The sequence below is a fragment of the Schistocerca cancellata genome, chromosome 5 (genome assembly GCF_023864275.1).
Source record: "Schistocerca cancellata isolate TAMUIC-IGC-003103 chromosome 5, iqSchCanc2.1, whole genome shotgun sequence".
Classification (NCBI taxonomy): Eukaryota; Metazoa; Arthropoda; class Insecta; order Orthoptera; family Acrididae; genus Schistocerca; species Schistocerca cancellata.
Window position 1 is genome coordinate 407,500,095 of NC_064630.1, and position 22,776 is coordinate 407,522,870.

Here is a 22,776-nt window from a genome sequence, read left to right on the forward strand (position 1 = left end):
GTTTCAGCAGGCTAAACGTTTTCATCAGAGTTTGTCCCTACCAATTCTCTAAGAAAGTGGTATCGCCAGGTCGTAATATCTTGGTGTTTCATTAATAACTTGCGGCCAGAAATGGATTTATAGCGGAATCCTAAATTTTTCACTACTCCTAACAAGGAAGGTTTACTAGCCTGAAATAGGTCCACTGATACTTGGGTAACATGTAGTTTTTTGCGTGTTTGTTACTCCTTCCTTAAATAACATGCATATATCTGCGGACATAGGTTGCACGTGCTTCTCTGAGATGAAGAGGTTGGAACAGGAGAGGAATTCGTGGCGGACCGCATCAAACTAATCAGAAGATCGATGACTCAAACAAAAAATTCTGACAATCAAACAACGAACCGCATATTCCTGGAAAAAATCGAGATTTGTGACCCTCTACTCGAGGTACCTTTTCTTTCCAAGTGTCTCCAATTTAGGCAACTCACCTGATTCCTGTTTCACGCATTTTTCCATGCAGATTCTAATCACTGATCGTTCGCTGTTTTTTAGAGCAGCTGCAGTTGGCTCCACCACTTTATCCAAAGGATCTAGAGGCTCTCCTGCATCCCTTTCCCTCTCAAAATACGCCCTCGTGGAACACACTAATTCAGGCGACCGACTGCGTATAACTACACCATGGCCGACACTAAGTTTCCTAGGAGTGTGCAGCCTCGCTCTGCCCCTCTTTCGACTACTTTCATCACACAACGTAAGGCACGTGAAGCTGGAAGTCACTCAGATCTCTCGCCACAACGGCTCGCTGACGACTGACGGGAACAATGCTTTAGGCAGCGCAACGCAGCGGAAGTAGCAACACAGTGGGGGCCGACGGTGCCAGGCTCCCAATAGTCTGTTGATAGCCAGAACCGTGCCAGTACCCGTCAAATGACAAATACTTTCAATCAGGCTATAGATAGGTAGATCGAGAAGGCACTGAATTGAACAGGAGGAAAAATATGTATGTCATATGTTTATGGGGCCTCCAGTCCAAGTTGTTTACTATGGAGCCTCCGGACCACTTTGTTTACATTTGCGACGCCATGTGATGCAGGTCATTGCCCTACCACAATGTCACAAGCCCTGTCCCCGTATACATGATGTCATCATGATCATATTACAAGCCATGTCCGCCTTATATATGACTTCATTCACATCCCAAGAAGCGACACCTCATTTGTTGTAATAGTGACAGCCATTAAAACGAAACAGGCAGTCGTATCCTAGCAATTTACGGACCGTTAAAACGTAACAGCCAAACATATTGTAGCCCCAGAGCCACCATTTTGGCTGTGCCTAAAAGTATGCAAAAGATGTTGAAACGTAATTATACAAATAATTATGTAAAGCATGCATCTAGCAATAATTCCACATTTAAAATATGGTAGCAACTCTCTCTCTCTCTCTCTCTCTCTCTCTCTCTCTCTCTCTCTTTCTGTGCAGAAAATACATGCTGATTAAAATGTTATGCTAAGCAGGCAAACACACAAACAAATAGGCAGCAGTATAAACTTCTATCAGTTATATTTATGTCATGAACTTCCAGGTTAAGTAGCTAGTGAACGTGCAGGGCTCAATTTCTGTGCCATACATTTTGTAAGGCACAATGGAGGCTCAAATTATTTTCCACATCTACATTTTTCAACGTTACTGATCAAGTGTCTCGATGTACTTTTCAAGTCTAAAATTTCTGCAAAATTACGTCACCAATAAAAAGAATCCAATGTTTATGTCAAGTGTCACAATTTTTTTCCCTCAAATTAAATATTTTCCACAGTTAAATAGTTCCTTGATTCTTTTCAACTGTCACAATTTTAATTCTACGTTTAAAATGAGTCTTAATACATGTAAGCAAGATAAAAAAATGTTTACATGAAACGTCATTACTTTCTCACCCCCATACACACAGACGTATCCATCAAAACTGATGCCTAAATCACGACTGTGGACTGAACACCTCAATGCTGTTTCTAATCCTAAATAGTTCCAGAAAACACGCTGAACAGACAGTTTTGGCACTTCTAGTTAGGCCTAACCTGACCAGGATTATAGCTCAGAAAACACTTGTTAGTTAAAATACTATGTTAAGCGGGCAAATGTACAGACAAATAGGCAGCAGTCTGAACTACTACCATCTACTGGAAGAATGTAATTAATTCCATCTTTTAGGCTTACTCCTGGCGAAAGGTGCGATGCACCCTCACGTTAAATATTTCCACAATTAACTTGAGAACGGTTTTAACAAAACTCAACAAACGCTTAGAAGTGTGGTCAGCCTGTAAATTCTTGACCAACTTCCATTCTTCCATGGTCAGTAGGAGGAACGAGGACATCTTGACCTCCCACGTCTCCATACGCCATTCCAGAAAACTAACCTCGGAGCCACCTTTCCAGTTTATGTAAATGTCGGAGGTAATGCGGGTTTCCCATCCGTTGTCACAATTTGCGCAAGCAATTCTTCTGCAAGCAAAGTTCTTCAAGCAAAGGAGACAGTGGACTGTAGATTCGGCGTTCCTCCACTATTGTGGACAGCTGCTGACTCCACAGCGTAATCGATTTGGGCCAGTGTCTGAGCCTCAAAAGAAGGGGCAACATTGTTCTTCAATAGCGCCAGAATTGAGGCCAGTTAGCTTCCCGGTAGACACTCGTAGGATGATATCTCCAACGTGATAGCTTTGCGAGGACAGGTCTATGATCGGATGATAGTTTGCTAAAGCCGAGGGTCCACCCCCAGTCCTTGGGAACAGCAGTACTGAGTACATCCTGGAGTTAGCGACTGGTGTGTGGAAGATGGATCGGCCCTATGGGACCCCAGGCTTCCAAATCCAATGTCTGTTCCAACTGATAGAGCTCAACACCTTTGGGGATGGAGGTACAGTACTGCCAGATGGGATGTTTCGTATTCGAGTCGCCACCGATAAATATCTTTCCTTGAGGGGCAAGAACAGCGCGTAAATTATGATCAGGGACCTGAGTCTTAGGGCGAAGGACTGTAGAGACGAACATCACCTCGCATTCGTGGTCCAGGCAGCAACAGCTTTCGCCTCTAGGCCCTGCGGCGGTGGGAAATTGACTTCTCGGTGAGGAACGGTGCCACCCTCACGTCCCTGAGGTTGAGCGTAGCGATAGCCTACCATATTCCGAAGTTTAAAGACTTCGGTAGACTTCAAATGAGTCTCAGATAGTAGCACAATGTGCTGCCATGTTTCTGATCTGCACTCTCGAGTTGCGTTAAGTGTTTCGACATTATTGTCCCTCGCCGCCAAGATTTTTTCCCGGTGGCGATGAGCTTTTACAGGAAATTTTGGCTACTAAGATTGTTCAACACAGTTGCAACTTCTGTAAGCGAAACATCTGCGTAATTCTGTGGCATCGTCCTTAGCGCAGAACGGTCCGTGTTGCTCTGTGAGCACCGTGAGTAAAAGCAAAAGTACGGTCTGTACGAATCAGAGACGCTGGCCGTGCTGATCTTTTGGCTGGGACAACACCGGCAACCAGCGGGAAGTCTGTTCACATACTCCAGGTGCTCCACCGCTAAAGACAGTACGCACCGGGTATCGCTAGTAGACCGCGTGTTTTGGAAACATTACTGCTGACAGACAATTACATACCTGTTGACTCGCTGACTTCTAGCAGGTGGTACCAGAGGCGCCAGCCTCGACTACAAGCAGCAAACTCTGTAGCGCTGCAATCGCATGAACTATGCTACATTCGCAAGCAACGTTTTCACCAAGTGATAGGTGATAACCTATAGCCGCCGGCGTACTTAAACCTCGGCTCGACTATCCTCCAGCGACAGTCGTGCTTGAGTCAGCGCAGCGATAATATCGCAGCGTCACTCTCAGTGAAATTCTGCTTGCACAGCCGTTTTCAGGCCCAAGTTTCAGCAACGTTGTCTTGTTTTCGCAGACGCTCTTAGCGGACGTGTTATGATGTTTTTGTAGTGGAGATGTTCCCGCATAGCTGGAGTTGAGGTAAGTAGGCAAAGGATATTTCATATCCTGGGCCCTTGGAGCGCGGGACTAGAGCTCCACTAGCAGGGCTACCTCCACGCTACCATAGGTTCCCCCACTCGTCGACGACATGCCTGACTCATTCTGTCCTGCGTGAGACTGCGGGAAAAGTACCACGTGACAATGAGAAGCAGAGCTTAAAAGCTATGTCTATACCGGCCATCAAAGTGAAGGACGGTGAAGAGAAACATGCCGAACACCGAAGTCAGCGCAAACAAGCGGGTCCTGGAAGATAAGCATGACGACACTTGAGGGGTCATCGTCGAATGCTTCTGTCGGCTACGCATTGAGGATGAACATCTTACCACTGTAGGGGAGGGCGGCGAGAATATCGATTGTCAAGCATTGCCAGCCGCAGCAGACGACGAAGGGTTCCAACTCTGAAATAAGAGGCGGAACAGCCACTGGTTACAACTAACAGATATGCCACATTAAGTGAAGAGCCACCTCAGTTTACTGAAGTTACCGATTCCTCAGCAAATCCACCGTCATCGAAGGTACCGCCCACAGTGATTTACAGTTGTTCCAACCACTTCAAGCCGTGCGAGGATCAGAAGCATTTGGTTTCTGGCAGATTGCGAGTGGCTACTGAGTGAAGTTTTATGTCGATACATACAGCAATTGCCATTCCATACAGACCAGAAAGCCTCTAATAAGGCTTTGAAGGTGGTAATGAAGCATCTTCCACCTTCAGTCTCTGTGGATGAGGTCCGATAGCACTTACTAGCCCAAGGTTTTTCAATTAACAACGTGCATCTGTTCAAGCGTAAACGACATGGACAACTCCGCCTCCTCTCGGTCTATGTGGTGACACTGCCGAAGGTTCACAAGTCCAATACTATTTACAGAGTTCGTTACCTTTTGTCTGTTAAGATGAGGCTGGAAGATTGCCATTCTCCCCGAACCCTCCCAATGTAAACAAGACCAATGTTGGCCACATACGACGAACTGTTGGTTACTAGCACGTCTGCTGAAGTGTTGCGAGATGCCCCCAAGTAACGACTGCAAACTTCCCCAAGGTTCCATACCTAAGAACGTGGCTTGCCGAGGACCATATTCTGCTTTTTGGAAAGCCTGTAGTGAGTTTCATAAGGCGTCTCAGCCGTCGACACCGACTCCACCTAAGTCTTAGAGACTACCAGAGGCTGCCACCAATGGAGTGAAACTTGTAATGGCGGGCGCTGCCGGAACATCTACGCAACAATAATTTCTCTTAGAGTGTACGCTACGAAACTACCGCTGCGCTTAGTCAACCGCGAATGTTGCTGGAGCGTAGTAGTGTCGTGGCTTAAGTACGTTGCCGACGGAAGATTATCACAGTCACTTGGTGAACAAGTGGCTTGCGAATGTAGCTGTTGCGAATGTAGCTGGTGGTACCTGCTTGAGTCCAGAGTATCTACAGGCATGGCAGTAGTGCTTCCAAAACAGACGGTCTACTAGCGATGCCCGACGCGTACTGTGTTTAGCGATGGAACACCTAGAGCATATGCGCAGACAACCTGCCGGTTGCGGATGTTGTCCGGGAGGCAGAAGTGGAAGGCGTACGGCGTAATATATGGCAAATAGTGTATCCGAATAGGATTGTCTTTCCTACTCATCTTCATTAACTTGCATTATTCTACATTTAGAACAAGTTGTCATTCATCACACCAAGTAAAAATTCTATCCAAGTCATCTTGTATCCTCTGACAGTTACTGAAAGACGATCTTTTACCATCAGTGAGCAATTGTAGATTGGTGCTCAGGATGTAGCAGGGTATGCTGTGCTGAGAAATAACTGTTAAGAAAAAAATCGATACAATGCGCCGTTTTCGAGTTAACGTTAGTCAATCAGGCCGATGAACGTATAAATTCAGGCAACCCGCCAGAGATGGTGTCGCCAAACTTGTCCTTCGTTTGTTTTCCTGAAACCGAACAAGAGTGTGCTATAAAAAATGGCCATGGGACGGTAGTAAGGATCGAACAAGAGCCAAAGGCAGAGCAGTCTCGTGAGCTACCATCTACGCTATGAGAACAGCTGACACTGCCTCGCGGGCCTCTTAAAATTTCTCGCAAAACGGTATAATTGACTAACTTCAATGCTAATTAACTCGGAAACGGCGCAACGTACCGAATAAATGTAGAACAAGAGCGGCCCTATCACATTTCCCTGATCACTGCTGACGATCACCTTGTCTCCTTCTCTCCGGTGAACACTCGACGACCAGGTCAACGTAGCGGGTTCTATTAGTTAACAACATATCTGACGACCTATTCCGTATACTCGTACCTTCGTTACGTTTGCAGTACGTCACGTGTCAAACTCTTTCCGAAAACCTAGAAGTACTGAATCTGTCTGTTACTCTTGATCAACGGTTAGCAGGATATCGCGCAAAAGAAGGGAAAGCCCAGTTTGTCACGAGCGGTGCTTTGTAAATCCGTGCTGACTTGCGAGCAGAACCTTTTCTTTCTCAAGGAAATTTATTATATTGGAACTTACAATATGCTCAGGAATTCTGCAGGAAACGGACGTTAAAGGTATTTTACGTGTCAATTATTTGACACTTCTTACACACGGAAGCCACCTGCGCTGTTTTCCAGTCACTTGGGACTTTCCGCTAGACGAGAGGATTACGATAAATGCAAGATAAGTATCGTGTCACACAGCAAGATACTGAACTCACCCCAAGTAAACTGAAAAAAGATATCAAGTGTCAGTTTAGTGCTACAAGTTCCCCTCGAAATCTAGCGTAGAAATGTACGCAGCAAGAGTCTAGAGACAACGTGAGGTGCAAAAATTATTGGAGTAAGTATACAATGTGCTCATAAAAGAGAAATAGTAGACACCCAAAACAAGAATAGAAAATGGTGTTGCCGATTAGTGAAAGAAATACAAACTTATCAAGTACTGGACGAGATTTGCGACTGGATTCAAGACTTCCTTGCTGACAGAACTCAACAAGTCGCTCTTAACGTAACAAAATCAACAGATGTAAAAATAATCTCCGGATTACGCCAAGGAAGTTTGATAGGACAGTTATTGTTTACAATGCAAGTAAATAATCTAATAGAAAGCATCGGATGCTCTTTAAGACTGTTCGAAGATGCTGCGGTTGTCTATAACAAAGTAGCAATTCCGGAAGACAGTATCGATTTGCGATAGAGGATTGATGAATTATTGGTGCAGATGAGAAACTGCAGGGGACAGTATCTATCATAAATTATCTAGGGGTAACGATCCAGAGCGGACTTAAGCGGAATGACCAGTTAAAAAAAATAGTAGGATAAGCAAATGTCAGACTGAGGTTCATACGAAGAACCTTAAGGAAACGTAACTCATCCACGAGGGAAGTGGCTTATAAGGCGCTTGTTCGACCCATTCATGACTATTGTTCTAGGACTGATAGAAGGAATAGAGAAGATCCAACAAAGAGCGGCCCGTTTCGTTGCTAGATATTTTAGTCGGCACGAGAACGTTACAGAAATGCTCAACAAATTCCATTGGCAGACGTTTAAAGATCGGCATTGTGCATCACTGATAGGTTTACGATTGAAATTTTGAGAGAGTACTTTCCGGCCAGAGTAGGGCAACATATTACTTCCTCCCACATACATCTCGCGTAATGACCACGACGAAAAAATTCGAGAAATTAGATTCAATACAGAGGCTTACTGACAGTAGTTAGCGAGTGGAACAAGGTATGGGCGGATCAGTTAGTGTTACCAGAAATACACTCCGGCACACACCATGACGTGGCTTGCGGAGTATGATGTACATGTAGATGTAGATGCGCATTGCTGACTGACTTACAACAATGTCAAAATTTCAGAACGAGCAGACAATTCAAAGCCGAACGTAGAAATAATCATCAGGGCCTGAACGGTTGTAATCAAAAACCGTAAAAATGTACAGACGAATCAAAATGTTATGGCAATCTGCTTTCGCGTGTTAGGCCACCTTCAAAAGATGTCTATGCACAAGTCATGCACTTCCCATAACTTACTGTCGTCGCAGAGCTGCGACCTGATAGCACCGCAGATGTGTTTAATTGGCTTCAGATCAGGCGAATTCGGCGCCCAAGGAATCAATGTCGTTTCACTGTAACCCTCCTCAAGCCACTGTAGGAACATTGTGGCCTATTACACGAGCAGTTATCCTATTGTAAAACGCGACTGCGATTAGGGAAGAGATCGTCCATGAATTGATGCAGGTGGTTCACAACTTTTCATGCCTCCGATGACTATCAGAAGGTCCATGAAAGAAAGGCTGAGTGTGTTCCGTAGCAGAAAAGACACCCCATACTCCAACCTGCGTAGTGTCACAGTCCGTGTTTCGAAAAGGTGTCGCCTGGATGGCAGTATATGTATAAACGACCGTCGAACCAGTGTACAAAGGAACATGACATATCCAACAACCGGTCAGGCGACACGTTTCCATTGATCCATGGTGCAATATTCGATGATTCCGTGTCCAGTGCAATCGTAACTGATCACGTCGTAGGGCCAACATCGAAACGAATAGGGCTCGCATGTTGCGGAGTCCCATGTTCAACGATGTGCACCAAATGGTGTGCTCCAAAACACTTGTACGTGCACCAGCATTGTACTCTGTTGTCAGATCTGCTGCAGATCGTTGCCTATCCTGCTTTATGAAGCGAGCAATCCTCTGACCTCTACGTTCTAAGATGAGCCGTGGAAGTCCAATACCTTATCACCTACACGTGGTTTCATGGGCCTCCTGTTCGTAGATTTTCACGACAGTAACACACGAGCAGCCGACCAGCTTCGTCGTTTCCGCTATGATAGTTTCCAGACGCCCGGCCACAACAATCTACCCCCAGTCAAAGTCGCTTGTGTCAGTGGATGTCCCCAGTTTCGGCTAGCACCGTCGCTTGCATGATTTCCCATTCATCTCTGCCCCGCTTACATAATTTCCTTGCTGCACCTCTTGCTTGCTTCCCCTAGCAGGCGGTATTTCATCTCTCGGTGGTTATTAGCTCATCAATGCAATTGTGTCATAATTCGCTTCCTTCCTCTTTCTCCCTTTCTCTCCCTCTCCCTCTCCCGTTCTCTCTCTCTCTCTCTCTCTCTCTCCCTGTCTCTCTCTCTCTCTCTCTCTCTCTCTCTCTCTCTCTCACACACACACACACACACACACACACACACACCGTGTGAATGTTTATTTTAATTGTAGTAAACCAATAGAGTTATAACTATAGCTATTGCTCCAAACAGGCACTTACGTCTATTTCATACAGCCATAGAAACCTATGTATTTATGTTCTGTTGAGATAATTAGTTGTGAATTATGCCCTGCACTAGCCACTAGACTGCAGGCACAAGGCAAATAAATAGAAATTCATGCCATAATTACGTATAGCACAAAAAGTTTTGCATGTAGAGTATTGATACACATTGAAAATATTCTTGCACTTGTAAAACTAGTTTCTATCGACTGAGGGACTATTTCTACTTCACTGTCATTCCATTTGGCTCCACAGTTACAAAAAAATTGTGTGTGTTATTCATGTTACTAGTTTCAAGAAGCTTGCAAAACACGAGTTAACGTATTTGAATATGGTACTCTGTGATTAGGAAACTTTCTGCAGTAAAGTAATACTGTATCATGACATACATGACATTAAACGTGTGTGGATGTGTGTGACAGTATCTAAAATACACATATCAAAATTGTCAAACGATCAAACTATGTTTCTCAAGATGAAAAATCATAAAATCATATGTATGTATCACTACAAAACTTGATAACATTATTCAGCAACATGATAATTGTGAAGAAACGGTCATAAAATGGTGAAGTTCATAAAACCTTATCATTCTCAATTCAGTTTTTTTGGCAGCAGTCAGTGGTAGCACGTAATCGTGAGTTATGTACAGCTCGGTATCTCCTAGAAATTGACGAAACGATATGTAAGATCTCATCTTGAAGAATGTTTGGCCAGCGACGTCTAAGCCGAGTGTACAGCTGAAGTAGTCTACACGTTCCGAAAGTTTTCTTTGAAGATTATCTCAAAAGTGCTCTATCAGTTTTAGATCGGGATAATGAGCAAGCAGCACTCGTACATGGTGTCTTTCAAACAGCTTAGATGTCGCTCCAGCAACATGGGTCTGGCATTATCAAGCAGCGTTTCAATATAAAGATTTCCTCGCTGTGTTCCTCTTACAAAAACGAAATCCGTTTTTCTGTTATTCATGATTTCTCTCCGGACCATGACAGACTGTCCATGAAATTTGTGGATCTCCTGTACGTTCCTATGCCTCTCTGTGTCACTAGGTCGCCTCCACACAAGCATTACCCTTGGATCTGGGGGCAAACCGAGGCATGATTCATCACTAAAGAGGACTTACCCTCGTTAATCCACCGTCCAATTTGGATGTTATTGGCACCACAAATTACACTTCTTCCCATATTTAAAACCCTTGCTCTACCAGATTGTGTTACGCCTTTTCAGTTATGACAGTCGCCTTATGGTTTAAATGACGGCGTTCTTCCATCATTAAATCTATTCTTAACTGTTAACTATGATTTTATGTAATTATTAGTTACGTATCTCCCCTATCAAAACACACACTTAATTGTTTTCAGTGTAATAAAACAAAATAACTACCTAGGTTAATATGGCAATCTAGTAGAATGACGAATAATTAATGCTTTAATAGGGTAACGCCCTGAGAATATGACGTATTTCTGGCTACACCAAGTATAATATTCCGCTGAGCAACAATATTTAGTTCCATTCAGTTTTGTAACTTGGTCAATTTTCTTTAATAGTTTCAATTTTTTACTTTTTCCTTAGACAATTTTGGTGTGTGTACCTGTAATCCTATTGGCAGTTAGCTTGAAACAGCAGTCTTGTTTGACAGAGACACCAGTCATGAGCACTATACATGTGCTTCATAACTATATGAGCGCATCGCAGCTTAATGTATCAGCTTAAACTAACACTTTCACCACACACACAGTGAAAGTTTATTCCCTGTGTGAAACACTTTTTTTCATGTCACATGATAATAAGAGAAACGCTTTCAAGGCACTAGTTTTTTTTCACTAGGCGGTATGGAATTTTTAATTGGCATATTGAAGAGGTAGTGATACCAATACCAAGAGAAGCAAATCGGCTGCTAAATGAGTAGCCATTAAGGAAAACATTTTTTTCGTCTCCTGCCTTAAGAATAAAATAAATATTTCTCCCCTATATGTCTGCCCATTTGTCGTCAAAAAAGTTTAATTTACGTTTATTATGATATCTGGCACTAGTCATGTTTTGCTTTGGTTGTAACTATCTTTTAATTATGTAATAACATAAACATTTATACAAAATAGTTTTTGTTGTTATTGTAATAATCTTGAGTTACATATTGTACTTTTTGTCTATGAAATGGAGTATTTTGCTTCTTTGGGTACTATCTACTTCCGACCTTATCATATGCTTTCAATCGCTAACAACCACTTAAATGATATTTCATTTGCATGTTTCAGTTCTTTTCCTACTTCGTATTGGTCTACTTCACTTCACGGCATATGTCTTTAACTGGGATTCAGCTTTATGCCCGGTCGAGGGTTTTTTATTTTTATCCACAAAATCTAATATTTACAGTTCTTTCTCCTCAAATGCTCATTATGCTTTTGCTAAGGACTCACGCATCCTACCTGTTTAATATCACTTTTTGTTCAATAATTTCATTTGCTGATATTGTATTGTCTCAGATGGTTTTCAGTGATTGATTAATTGCTTCAGAATCGCGGACATATGTGCGTTTAATAGAATTACATTGTAATCAGCGCAATTAAAAGTTTGCTACATATTTCTACAGCTAATTTGATGTACCTCAAGGATATTAATAAAGAGAAAAATCGAATTTATGTCAACTGACATGCTAATCATATGAATGAAGCAACAAATGGCCTTTTGTTCCTTTTTACACACGGCAGTATATGATCACACTTCTTTTACATGAAACTGAGTTACCATCGTTTGTTCTAGTGAGGCAAGCTGAAATTATAATTATTCAGTCTCGAGCGTATTTCCTCATGCATCAATTATAGCTTATACTATTTGATCCATGAGTTTTAGCTTTGTTCACAGTTCTTTTTCAGTCTTCCCTGTCTCTTCATGTTAGACCAAACGCGGCTTGTATTTTCGGTACTGGGGAAGCTGCTGCCCTGTGAGCATTGTGGTACAAATCCCCCAGTGCTACAGAGCCTTATTGAACTTCTTGTCACCTTCCGTTATGCCTCAGACTGTTTTTTGCAGTTATATCTAATACTTAGAATGCTAAAACTATCAAAAGGCAATGCATGTAACGGAAACATGCAAATAAAGCACTCAATCAAGCGCAAGACGTGAGCAGGCAAGGAACTTGGTAGCAGCTGGAAATAACGATGCCTTCCGCACTCTAATCATTCGTGAAATTTTCGTTAGGTGGTGAGACTGTTTTCTGATTCTCTCGCTAGACATAAACAAGTGTAACATGCCTTGACTACAGGAGACAGAACTCTCAGTGCCAGAAACACAAATGTATGTTTAACACTACTAAACAGTAATGTTAAACGTCGATTAATGAAGCATCAGAGTATAATGGAGAGACACAGAAACATCTATTCGAGAGTGAAGGTTCAGTTTCTTTATTGATTCCGTTTCGGTGTGAAAATCATGCGGAGGTTGGTACGACTCCTGTAGTCTCTGCTTTCTGGGCCTTCCAGAATCTCATAACCAGCTGTACTCTGTAGAAGCCGCTCCCATAAAAGCCTCCGCTGCAAGCAGCTAACTGGCATTTCAAGGTGCAGCCTTAAATATACTATCTGTTTGAACAACATCACTCTGCACCAATAGTTCCAAAACCGTGGTCTGATGTCACTTAGTGTGTGGAAAATATTCTAATTACTTTCTAACATTTTTAATTCTGTAATGTATTATTGATAAAATGCTTTAATGTATCTTTTGAGGCAGATCCACCTCGATGACTTTATCAGCGAGCCGCGCCTGCGTTAAACTAAAGCCGGGGGGGGGGGGGGGGACATTATGACACCTACACTGCTCTGCAAAACTTACGGACGAGCTAGATAAAGTAACAAAACATATTAACTACTCGGTGGAAATGAATTAAACTGCGGGAGCTTGTTTTCAAATATTTTAGTTATGACAAACCTTTTATAAAGTGCTGCTTTTATCCACATGACAACGTGCCGTTAGGTCAAAGATAAAATTAACATTTTCCATAACAAAAAGATTTTTGAAGACCTACAGATGACAGCAAAGTCTGTCGAAACCGGTTATCTTAAATAAAGAAATATTTATGCGATCTAGGCTGTTGAATGTTTTTAGCATTGGGTATTTCTTTCACTTACCTTTTGTACTATAGCAATTCTTTCTAGGTACGGTCCAAGTTTCGTTGAACTATATTACTTAGCACATCATGCAAAATTTGCTTTCCTCCTTAAGTTTTGTACACCAGTGTATTTCGTATTTTACATGAGAAGAGGCTGAAAAACAGACACTGTCTTGCGGTGTATACAACGTTAAGAGAGGCCGCGCTCTCTGGCCGCATGGAGCGCCATTGTCGCTCCAGCTGTCAGTTACCATAACAGTGAGTCCCACGGCTGTATGTGACAGACTGTGTCATGTCTCGAATCAATCAGCGGATACTTGACAGTGGTGTGGGAGTTTCAGACGGCAGGATAGCGTGTGGGGATCCGCAGTAGAGTGGCCACGCGGCGACCGTAACGTAGCGGACTCTTAGCGGGGCGCGGCGGGTGAGTGGCTGCCCGTGTCGCGAGCAGCTAATGGCCGCCGTCAGTCAGCTGGCAGCGCGGGGGCGTCGCCTGTTGCGCGAGGCCAGGGTCGGATGTGGGGGCTGGCCGCCACACTCCCTGGGGGCGACTCCGAGGTCGCAGCAGTGGTCAACACTGACAGCTGTTATGTCACTTTGGCGCGTAAAAATGTTCCGTTCGCAACTCGAACCATCACACAGAAATCAGGGTGTCATTATTAGCGGAGAGACATCTTCACAAGAGAAGGTGACGTCGGTGTACCTAATGATGGTGTGACACGGCCGCTACTGTCCAACGCATAGACTGATCAAAAGCGTTTTGCACTACCTGCTCAGTGTGATGCAACTGCCAATACGGGACTGTAAATGAAGAGTACGATTCCCGATTAATAATAAACCCAATTCTGAGTTTAATTTTTCATACATGCATCATTTTGCTAGCAAAATATATTTCATGTCACAATGTTAAGGTGTAATTAATTATTTTCTGTAGGTTTTATATTTTATTTTAGTATCAGTTTCTATAACATTTTATGTTTCCTTCATAGCTGCATGCAAACATACGACACATATTATTTCAATAGGTTTTTAATACTACATTTTTTGTGATATTCAAAATCTATACGAATTTATGTGCATAAGGCAGTGTCCAAGGCATAATTCTGTGTCTAACGTTTTGTTTTTAGATGGGTCATTAAAAGCTATAACAACTCAGAAATGAGTGACAGTCTCAAAAAGTTCAGGAAGCCAAATTGTTTACACATATCCAGGCAACAGTTAGTTCATGACATCATCAGACAGTTGCCTAAGATTGTGGAGTCGTATCCACGTATGTTATGTAGCTTTACTTAATATTAAGCCCCGTAATTTGTCTAATTTCAATCCTCCCTTTTTCTGCCAAAGTTATTTTGTGTGTGTGTGTGTGTGTGTGTGTGTGTGTGTGTGTGTGTGTGTGTTTAACTTCTGTTGTCTCTCCGTACGTCCTAGCATAGTCATGTTTCAGTCTTCATAAAACCAGGGATTTATAGACGTGTATTGGTGGTTACCTAGTACCATTATATCATTATACTTTCTGCTACAGCCAACTCGCCCTTGTTGCTCCAAATTTTTGGTTACTTTACAAATGAGTTAATGTGTTAAACGCTTTATGTTAGGCTTGCAAGTGATAACAAGTTTCGAAATGGCTTGAAATGATGTTTTAAGTTCATTGGAAGTCACTAAGTAGTCTCTTTATCAAGCACTGGGTGAGTGTAGTCTGTGTTATTTGTGCTCCGTTTTAAGCAAAAGTTAGTTTTTCGTGCACACAGATTTTATGATGTCATATCTTCTGAATTATATGACATACATTGATATAATTTTGCAGATACGTTCAGAGGTACATGTCGAGAATCAGGAGCCATTTAAACCACATATGATACGAAATGTGATTGTGTTTGAGGAATTAATAAATGCAGTGAATCTCATGAACTGTTTCATTCAAAGAATACTGCTGTGATTATTTTTCATTCAGAAAAAGTACCTCTGTTGCGAGGCTTGATGACTTTATTAGATTTCACTGGCCATGAAAGTAAAAGCACACACCTGCTCGTGAACATCCTTATATATAACAGCCATAAACAATTATTCTGTAAAGTCCGAAGTAAACAGTAGTGTCCCAAATTCAAATATTATTTTCTGTTCTTTCCGTTCTCATGCTTTTAATTAAATTTCTTCAATTTTCAGATTATGTATTAATAAGTACAGAAATCATTTGTAGAGCTGTTATGATTCAAACTACTATTGTAGTTTTGAATCAAATTGTATAGACAGATGATGACTGTGTCTTAACTGTCTATGTTTTTCTGTAACTGAGATTGTTCATTGTGTCTTACAAATTGATTGGTCAATTGTAAGGCAACTATGCTTGTGTTAATGGTAAATTCTTGGGTGATCCTGACAAGATAAGCTAATGATTTTTGTGTTGTGATTAATTCTGGCAGGGTACGCCAATCAGGGTAGGCCAATTGTAAGGTAAAGTCGACTGATTTTATAAGTGTTAATGTGGATTCTCGTGGTTCCTTGCATGCCAATTGTAAGTTAACTCTCGTATTGTGATTAATCCAGTGGCTCTCACTTTATCGCATACGTGAATAGTTTGGCCCTCAAAATCGGCAAAATGCATCTGAGAACATTAATGTTACTGGATTCTTCCTCGTGACTAAAAATTAGCGGTGATCAGTGTGATTATTCTTTAAAAATTAATACAAGGGCAAGAGAATAACTGCACGCACTACACATACATCTGGGTTTAAGTTCCACAAAAAAGACAGCTATCCAGCAGCGTTTTACATATCACTTGAATATAATATTTGACAGAAAGTTACTGAAATATTTAATTGACTTGTTTCCATGTGAGATAAGCTACGTAAACATTATACAAGAACAGATTATGAAAACATCAGGTTTCGCTTTACGTGAGCCATCAATAACACGAATTAATGTTCTATATTAATAACAGCAATACATTCCTTACATTCAAGAGCATCGTTCGATCTCACCAATTAAAACACCATGTGGCTGTGTATACATCTGCGTCTGCTCAGCTTCAAAAATTCAAGCAAAAACTACCGTTTCAATCCTTCGTCGATCAGACCCATTGTCGGCTGCAGCTCCGGAGAACTCCGCGAGACTTTACTGTCAGTCAGTTTAAACGGATAGTAGCGCAAGGTGTACGCATCAGTCGACTCACGCATGTATCTTTGGACCTTTCGTGGTGTACAACAACTTACGCTAACGCAGCAATCGTACGAACTTCGCCTCAACTACTTGATTCATGTCGACAGGGTTCGTAGGGCATGACTAGAACTTCAACATAATATTATGTAAACAAGAAAACGCAGCACTCAAACGTTTTCAAAAAAATCAAAATTTTATACCTCCCACGTTCCATGAACTCTGCAGTGCTCCACAGATTACACATCACACTTGTCACAAATGTAGATACAATTATATAAATAAAATGACTACACTGATTTGATTAAAAGTTCTTATGTACCCTTTTTGTATTTTCAATCTACTTATGAAAAAATGTTTTTCCTCCTTTTGACAAGATTATTATTGCGCAAATAAAAAAATAATTGTTAAACATTAATAATTTGCAGTCATAGAAAATCTGTTAGAATTACACGGGAATTAGGTGAAAATAAGAACTGACAGAGAGATTGGATCCACAGACCTCGCGCTTATGAAACTAAGCGCATACTCCCTCTGTTGTGGAGTCCTTGAACAATAGCGACCATCCAGAGCATATACACACGGATAAAACTCTATTTTCTCGAAAACGGTTCGGCGTTGCGTCTTTCTGTTTATACATGTTGAGATCCTAGTCGTACACTACGAGTACATATTGTTTCAGTATGAATGAAGTGGGTGACGGGAAGTTCATTCGATCCCCTTTCAAGCAATGTAACGAAGTGATGTAGCAGCCAAGTTTACCGTCCATCATAGAACCTACCTGTAGCTGCCGAACCATAAAGTTCTCGCAGTAAATAATAAATAAACAATCTTCATAAATGACGTAATTATACACAGAGAGGTGACTTTGTTGGAAATCTGTTACACAACGAAGAGAGACGTGCAGATGATCAGCACCTGGCACAGATATTGACAACAGACTCAAAATATAAATTAAAAGGTAATGAGCGTACATAGACCGAATGGTCAGGCATTATCTGACTCGTTGCCCATGATCAGTCACTAGAATCATCAAATATCTAGAAGTTCCTCTCTGGAGTGATTTAAGTTGAAACGACCACATAAATCCTGCCATACTGAAGGCAGATTGGCGACACATTGGATGCCAGACTTTACGTAGAATCCTGGTGGACTGCCTTTGGTTATGCTCCTTTATAAGGTTAGTTCAAAAATGGTTCAAATGGCTCCAGTCACTATGGGACTTAACATCTGAGGTCATTAGTCCCCTAGACTTAGAACTACTTGGTTTAACTAACCTAAGGACATCACACACATCCATGCCCGAGGCAGGATTCGAACCTGCGACCGTAGCAGCAGAGCGGTTTGAGACTGAAGCCCCTAACACAGCTCGGCCACAGCGGCCAGCATCAGGTTAGTACTTCCATTTCTTCTCCACATCATACCACACTTTGCCAAGTGGTGAATTAAGTAAGGTCCTGCTCCAAATCAATTAATAATTCTGTAATATTATATAAAAAACGAAATAGTACATAAAAGGGTTGCCACAAGGCGTTACTTCCCAGAAAAGAAAGAAATAAGGGCTGCTGCTCTTCATAGTGCTTCTCAACAGCATATATTCTCAAATAGAGAAAGTTCAGTACACTTACTGGAAGTTACACTGACGGGAAAAAATCCCAGCAGCAAGAAATAATTAATGTAGAGTTAATTTCAAGAAAACATTTGTCTAGGTAACGTATTGAAATGGTTAACGTTACAAGTTCATAGGTTAATGTAAGCACGAGGAAAGCCATTCCAAATTTGAAGTGCTGGTCCTATCTAACTGCCAGAATGTTGAACGCAAGCATGTAAAACGTACGTACACCGTGTCATACAGGTACCAGATGTCAGTTTGCGTGACGGAGTTCCATGCCTGTTGCACTTGGTCAGTCAATACAGAAACGATTAATGGTGCTTGTGGATGAGGCTGCAGTTGTCGTCCGATGATATCCCATATGTGCTCTACTGGAGACAGATCTTGTGATCAAACAGGTCAAGGCAACATGTCGACAGCCTGTAGAGCTTGTTGGGTCACAACAGTGGTGAGCGTTATCCTGTTGCAAAACACCCCCAGAATTCCATTCATAAATGGCAGCACTACAGGTCGAATCACCCTACTGACGTACAAATTTGCAGTGAGGGAGCGTGGGATAACAATGAGAGTGCTCCTGTCGTCATTTGAAATCGCACCGCAGACCATAACTCCATGTGCAGACCCAGTGTGTATAACACGCGTACAGATTGTTCCAGGTCCTCACCTAACCAACACACGACCATCAATGGCACCGAGGTAGAATCAGCTTTAATCAGAGAAAACACAACTGATCGCCGCGCTGCCCTAAAATTAGCTCTCGCTCGACACCACTGAAGTCGCGAATGGCGATCGTCTGGGGTAGGAGGAATGACGGCTACAGGGAGTCTGACACCGTGACGTCCTTCAAGTAAGAGATTTGTTACAGTTCGCTATGCCAATGTGATACCAACTGATGCTTGAATTGTTACTGCAGACGCAGTACGATGCGCCACTGCCGTACGCCGAACACGACGATCTTCTCTCTCGGTAGCGCCATGTGGCCGTCCGGAGTCCGATCTCGTAGCTGCCGTACCTTCCCGTGACCACCGCTGCCAGCAGTCATGTAATGTGGTTACACTCCTGCCAAATCTTTCTGCAGTATCGTCGAATGAATGTACAGCTTTTCGTAGGCCTACTACGTGACCACGTTCAAACTCAGTAAGCTTCCTCGTCGTCTGAAAATCATTCTTGAATAACATCAACTAATTACTTCCAATCTTAAAGGCAAATAACGCTCACGATTGTTATAGCGCATATTTAAAGCAAACATTATCTGCATCCTCATACTGGCGTTACTAGCAACTGCAGTGAAATTTGAATAGACGTCATCTTCCAGATGTAGAAACACGACAAAAACTTCTGTCTATCTGGTACAACTCCTTCTTGGTGCCGCGATTTTTTTTCCGTCTGAGTATGGTGATTCTTGTGTACCGTGAGGTACAGTAAAACTCTCTGACATTTATTTTAAATACATTCATTATCATGTATTTTCAAAAAAAAATCTCAACACCAAGAAAGAGTTGTGCGACATAAACGAAAGTTGGTTGGCGTTTTTCCGCATTTTAAAGGTGATGTGTATTAAAATGTCGTGCCCGTCACATACACACTACAACAGTCGTGAACGTTAGTTACCTCTGAGATTGGACGCGATGAATGGATATTAGTTAAGAATACTTTTAAGGTGACAAAGACACAATTATCAACACCTCACTGAGTTTGAAAGAGGTCGTGTAATAGGGCTACGGGAAGCTCAATGTTCCTTCTGCGGTATTGCAGAAAGACTTGGCAGGAATGTAGCCACCGTACATGATTGCTGCCATCTGGGCGGTCACGATAATGTATGGTGGCAAGATGACAGGCCTCCGGACAGTAACGTGTCACCACCAAGAGAGAAGCCCGTTGTGTTCAGCTTGTGGCTCACGTGCTTCATGCCGGCCGGAGTAGCCGAGCGGTTCTAGGCGTTACGGTCGCAGGTTCGAATCCTGCCTCGGGCATGGATGTGTGTGATGTCCTTAGGTTAGTTAGGTTTAAGTAGTTTAAGTTCTAGGTGACTGCTGGCCTTAGCAGCTAAGTCCCATAGTGCTCAGAGCCATTTTTGAACGTGATTCGTACTGCATCTGCTGCAGATAATCGAGCAGCAGTTGGCACCACAGTGACACAACGTTCAGTTACAAATCGATTAATTCAAGGACCGCACCCAAATCACCAACTTTTACTTCCTCAATGGTGTCAAGCCTGAGCTCATTGGAGGACAACGTGGAAGTCTGTAGTACTTTCTGATGGAAGCTGGTTCTGCCTTCGTGCCAGTGATGGCCGTGTTTTGGTTAGGAGGAGGCCAGTTGAGGACCTGCAATCAACCTGTCTGAGTGCTAGACACACCTGACCTACACCCGGAGTTATGGTCTGGAGTGCGATTTCAAAAGACGGCAGGAGCACTCTCGTAGTTATCCCATGCAACTTTACTGTAAATGCGTACATCGGAATGATTATTCGACCTGTTGTCCTGCTATTCATGAATAGCATTCCTGGGGCTGCTTTCCAATTGGATAACGCTCGCTCACATACCGTTGTTGTAATTCGACTTGCTCTACAGAGTGTCGACGAGTTGCCTTGGCTTACTCGATCACCAGATCTGTCTCCAGTCGAAAACATTTGAGAGATCATCGGACGACATCTCCAGCATCATTCAAGACTAGAATTAACAGTCCCTGTACTGAATGACCAAGTGCAACACGGATGGACAAAAGACACTAGTGGTCAGAAGTATTCCGACTTTTCACCGATGCGTAACTTGGGCTTCAAAAAGTCAAGGTAAAATACGAAGAAATTTATGAAATATTGTATAGCTGTAGCTATATCCAAGAGCATATTAAATCAAATTTTCATCTTTAATGACAGCTGAAAACTTGTTCCAAAAATGGATAATTATTTGAATTTTTCGCTTGTCCCTAGTAGCACAAATGTCCGCAGGCGGACAACGAATAACGTATCGTGTACTTAAGCAACAAACTATCAGTCACATTGGCAACAAGTTGCTAGCTGTAGTAAGAGAAATGTAGTAGGTGCACCAGTTCTGAATTGGTTTTTACCTGTAATCACGTTTAAGATTGTAACATTAATGCAGAAGTTACAAAATTCAAAACAGTAGATAGAGCAATGCGCAAACTCTAAATAGGAAAAGCAATAGCAGAAGCATGTCTCTGACCATACACTAAAGCTGTAACTTGTTATTCGATGGTTGTAAATATTGTCTACATGTGAAAAAAATTACTTACATCCATCTTTAAGGAAAGAGAACCATGAAGTTAGAGTTAGGTAGGGGATCAGCAGAAGAAAATGAATGAATATCATACTGCTAGGGTACAAGTACACAACATCAATATTCTGAAAACTGACGATTTTAAAAAGCCACTATTTACTATACTCTAGTAGAAAGAAATAAGAAATAACTGAGTAAAAGTGGAAAGCAAACCCATTCAAGATGGAAAAAGCAGGGACCAGTTACTGAAATGGAGCAGAAGGAAAGAGAAGTAGAGAAAATGAAATTATGTATCTGGTTCTCTATAAACTACATTCATGAGCAGCTGATTTAGAGACTTATGTCTCTCTATGGTGTCTGAGATGGCCAAAAGGAGTGAGGTTGGGTGACGCCAAGGTTCAATCGAGTGCTACAGGCGAACTAACAGGTATACGTGGTTGGACAATAGACTCTGGTATCATTCACAGTCACAGTCGATGGCAGACGTATCATGGGGCTGATGTACATATCCACACATGAGAATACCCCTCACTGCTGCCAGAACGATGCCCTACTTTGCTGGAGCATCACCTCATGTTGTGGTCAACAAACTTTCATGGATATCTTAAAACTGTGCCCACCCAAATGTCTGTGAAATTTGCATCCAACTTTCCTGGTAGCTACCTGCTCATTTACTGACGGCATATTAGCACCCTGAGTGTCCTCGTGCTCTTGAAACACTCCGTATGCCAGCAGTGAAGTGCTTTGCTCATTGTCTGAGACGCAAAGACACCGGCAATCAAATGGCCAGCAACGTAAACACCTTGCTACCAGATGAAAAGCGCCACCAGTGGCAGACTTAATGTGCAACGAAATGCCCTTTTACGTAAGTATAATGCACTGGTTCCTGTTGTTTTCGTCATCAGTATATCACATAACAGCCCTCAGCTCTTCTACATGCCAGGAAAGTTGCAGAAATCAAACAGAGGTATTAGTGGGCCTTATCTCGACCTTTTCTGGGCAAATATTTTACTGGGCGCACCATTTGTACCCTGTCATTTGCACTGGTAGGGGATGGTCGCTTCTGTGATTCATGTGTGAGGAGTCCAACAGTATCCCAAGAGGCACAAGAACAACTTGTACGTTCTGTACTGACTGGTGGCTCCATTGCTGCCATGGTTTGGTTGGTGTACTATGGGCAAATTGTGACGTCCATAATGTGAGATGCTGAAGCATCACAACAGCAGCTGGCCGTGATGGGGCTCTTGCTGACCCCATAGTGTGTCAGCTCAGTGACACAACAAGGCCAGCGGCTGGTGTAAGCTTCATGTGGACTGTGGCACTTGGTAGAGAAGTGTGGGCATCCGTAGTTGAACTCAGAACCCTCAGTAGCTGACTAGTTTATGAGGCAATGGTGGCCACTGAGTAGC